Source organism: Nomia melanderi, chromosome 14 (assembly GCF_051020985.1).
Source record: "Nomia melanderi isolate GNS246 chromosome 14, iyNomMela1, whole genome shotgun sequence".
NCBI classification, from domain to species: Eukaryota; Metazoa; Arthropoda; class Insecta; order Hymenoptera; family Halictidae; genus Nomia; species Nomia melanderi.
Window position 1 is genome coordinate 636,492 of NC_135012.1, and position 4,716 is coordinate 641,207.

The window sequence follows — 4,716 nt, forward strand, 5'->3', positions numbered from 1 at the left end:
TGCAACGTGCGAATTGAAGTAGACGTAAGTCGATCGGAGTGTGAATAAACGACATAGTTTCAACGAAGAAGCGGAACCTAATTGATTAGACTGCTCGAATCGAATTTGATTAACACTAGAACTACCGTACCAGTCAAAATGATTGGTTTCGATTTTTTTGTTCAGCAATTATTGATATTTTCAAAGCATTGAATATTCGAAATGATTTTGAAAATAAATAGTTCCACTTGAATACTATAATGAATGTCTGAAGAAACTGAAAATAATCAATTGTTACAATTTTTATAGGAATTGCATATTAATCGTATTAAATGCTCGGTAGTTCTAGTGTTAATCAGTGGGAGTAACGAGTAGAACCAGCGCAGGATAATTTTTATGGGCTTTTCCCGAAGCCGTAAACGCTCGGAGTTTGTTACATTCGTTCCGAGGAATGAAGTCTCGGGAAAAAGATGTTTAAACGGTTATTTATATTCTCACCGAGGAATCCGAAGGAACGAGAACCAATTAACGTTTCCTTTAATCGGCCATTAGTTTCGGCGAATGAAAAGTTCAATGGAAGTACATTGAATCCTATTAAACTTTGTATTTTATAAGTTTCTGGGAACGTTTACGGCCCATAAACGGGCCCCGTAGACCAATTATGATTGAGCATAAGAAAACTGGCTCTATTCAAAGTACTCGTAGAATTTCTCGTGTTTCCGACGGTTCCGTGAAAAGTATCGTCGGAATTCTGATGTGCCATGCCGGAAGGTAACTTTCGTTTAATAAATCTGTTACGACAATTAACCCTTTGCGGATAAATGTCAACATTTCGAATTAGATTTTCATATTTGGAACGCTAATTTGTAAACGAATGATTTAATTGTTCGAATAACAAGACGCCAGTACGTAGTTTCCTTTGTTCAATTATCTAAGCAGTCGATATATAATTTAGCTTCATCTGCGTCAGCGAAGGGTTAACCCTTTGCACTCGACAATATTTTCCATGGAAAATATTCATTGCTTTCTGACTAAGTATTAACAATATTTTTCGCGACTAACACAACTGATTATCTTATATAGATTAAGAGACAGAACTATTTTACTTCGATGTTTTATGTGTTGATACATTACACAAGGTTTAACCCTCTGTAGGCCCATGTAACTTTGAAGTCACATGTTAGTATATTGGAATCTTGTTGATTTATTTCATTGTGCACTCAAAGTGCTGAGTAAAATTAAATAATCAGTTAACTTAAACTTTTATACGCTCAGGCGTGAAAGTTTAACGTCGCTGTAACTTGAAAGTTACAAAATATACTCGTTTGATGAAATTATTCAAACTATTCAATACATTGTTAATTCGTATTCATATGTGGATATTTATTAATTTTGTACTGCATAAATTTTGCTCTAATCACGAACAAAAATTCGGCCCATAGAGGGTTAATATTGAATAAAAATTTGTAAGTTTGTTGAATCGGGTGGCGACTGTAAGGCGCCCTTCGAGTGCAAAGGGTTAATACTCGTGGACATCTGTGATTCTACTCTCGACGATCGATCATGAATTACGATTGCGTCACGCGGATCACGGAATTATTAATAGACAATGCCAACAATCCCGGAAGTAATTTCTCTAAGAGCGCGAATGTCTTTTTACCGCGTGTATAATGAGCGTAGAAATTTTTTATTCCGTCAACGAAGCCGTTTGTCGTCACGCCTGCCAGTGACATTTTAATACGCTCGCCGGCTAATAACATTGCGCGTGCTACGCGTAATATCGGACCTCGCCGGGCACCTTATGATTATTTAGAAAATGCATCCTCTAAACGCACCGCGAATGGAAATGAATTTTCTCCTGCAGCGTAACTACAATGCCGCTGTCAGGACTGAACGCCGCGGTAACCAGGACGTCGGGGGGTAATTAACTGTACTCGCCAGCGGGACGGGTAATTCAATTATCGGCGAGGATTTTGCGAAAATTAATTGGCATCTGTTCCATTAATTCATGAATCTCTGTGTATAACGGATTATTATATATATATTCGTGCACACGTGTCCGGTTTCTTATTCAGAGTAAAAGTCAAATTGTACCATTTTTACCATTGTTGAATATTTGATTATTTTATTGTGTATTTAATTTTTCTACCTTTGCTGAATATTTTATTATACTTGTATGAAGTGATTGAAACAAGTTGTACTGTGATTTATTTCAGTGGTGGATTTAAATGGAAGCGATGTGGGTGTACGATCGATTAGAATGGAATATTTGGAACTATTGTCTAAAAATCCCGAAAAATAACTTTCACTTTGACTTTCGTTGTTTCCATTGCATCAAGCCTTCCCCGGGGCCTATATCGAGTCCGCTAGTTATATGGTACACCTTTTCTATAGTACTTTCGATTTTTAAAGGAGCACGCTTTCGAAAGGAGTACTCGTTCAGAAATCATTTCCATAACGCGTGACATAAATTCCCTTAAAAAGAACTGTTGGAGATTCTGACTGTTATCAGTCACAAATTTCATTTCTGATTCGTGTCCTTTGATATGATAGTTTTTGTAAAATAATTTATCACGTTTCGAAAATGTTTAAGTTACAACAGAATATTACAGAAGCGTCGTTAGATATTTAATTTTGAAATAGTGAAGCAATTACGGGATCAGCGGTTGTTTGATATAATACTATCCACTGGAAATACTTCGTTTCCTTACGGACAAGATTATGCCTCGCTCTATCTCGTCAAACAACTGCTCTTTCCCTGGGGGAATGTACAAGTTTTACGCAATCCATGAATTACACTGGAAAGGACCCGAAACGACACATGAAAGTATAAAAGTCATAATTGCGGGTATCTTGCGGTCAGTAGTTCGCGTAAGAACCGGCCATTAGAGGAAATTCTATAGATCAAAAGTGCCTTCGTCTCTTCCGTCTTCCTTCCTGCAACATTTTTCCTTCCGTCGTCTAAACAATTGCATCTTTCAACTATTAACACATCAATCCTCCAATTCGTAACATTAAAATCCAATAAACTGTAAATTAAACGACTGAATTACGTAAAGTATCAAATATAAAAATCTAAATGAATCATTAGACTCGCAATCGACAATTAATTGCCAAATTCCTGGTTAATCATGGTATTCCTTAGTTTATCCAAGGAAACTTTGTTACGTATAAAATCCTGCGGTTTATTAAATATTATACATACATATTACGAACACATGAATTTCAAGTAAAAAGTAAACGTGTTTCACGTTACTCGGACTGGTTCTCTGTGTACGTTTTCCCACACACAGACCCGATGAAAATGTATCAGTGGGTCACCGGAGACAGAGTTTACTTCCACTGACCTCCATTTTGGTTCCTCTTCCTTCCTCCGTTTCCCTCTCCAATGAAACGTCTCGAGATCAGAAGCAGTCTCTGTGTGCAACGACTGAAAACGATACTTTTTCGTAATAACTATTACCCACTTGCGCTGGCAACGAATCGAGAAACTCGACAGGATCTCACGCGAAGAATTTCGTCTTCATATATACAGATATGTACACAAATGTCGTTTACCAATAATTTTGTACGAAGTGGTAGATTTCAGAACAATCTGGAATATGTAATTCAATACGACCACCGACGTGTACAATATGTCGTTGGTAATTTTCGGACAAAAAGCGCAAGTGGTTAAAGAAGACGTTTCAGGAATAGACTCGTCAGTTCGATATTTTCGTAAATCTGTACGGAGATGGAATCGTTACGGTGCATTAAGTTTTATTGGAAATATTATGCACGCATAACCATCGGCACAAGTAATTTCCCTCGTAAAAGCAGAATTTACGTCCCCACGAATCGTTCGAGTTAAACAAAGTAACCATCGATGGTGAAAATAATGCGGTTAAGCATGATCGCAGTCATTATTGCTCGTAGTTAATACGGGAGAAACTGTATTCGTTATCTGTAACGTCTGCGGTTTTCCGAACGGAACTTTCTATAAGTTGCTGTTATCATTTACGTGTTACCATGCATCACGGGGAAAACCGTGAAGTGCGAACTACCGCTATGGTAATTGCTACCGTAGCCATGGTAAATTAAACTTAGCACACGTAAAGCGGATTAATCGCGATTTGGGTGAACGCACCTTGAAAAACTAGAGTAGTGGCAGAACCTATACTTGAAACGACTTTCAGGTTACGTGTATCGCGACACGAAACCTTTTAGTGCATTTCATCATCCACGAGGATCGGTAAATGGGTCGAATGATGCTAATATTTATCTAATTTTCACTATGATCGAACTTCTATGTAACTTTCTAGCAAATGTGAATCGATTCAAATAATTTCTATACGTTCAAGCTGTTAAGAAGGAAACATTGATATTAGAAATAGCTACATTGAAACGACTAATTAATCTACATTGCCCAGGTTTCTTTTTTTTAAATGAAATCATCTGAAATATGCTGCAGAAACGAATGGTTCCCTTACGCAACTGCCAGCAGACCGACAAACCTGCCCAGCTATCACGGTATTATTTAACTTACCGTTTTATCAGACCCGCCTTATCACCTGTCCTTATTAACAATTTCTCTGCAGAGTCGATCTGGACTAAGTGAACGTCTTCATCATTAAATGGAAAGTCACCACGCCTCGGCTATATGGAACAAACGAAAGTTTAGCCGGAGGCGGTGCAACGACAAAACGCGGTTTCCGTTTTGTTTATAACAACGCACGGATAACCTAATAAAAACGAAGA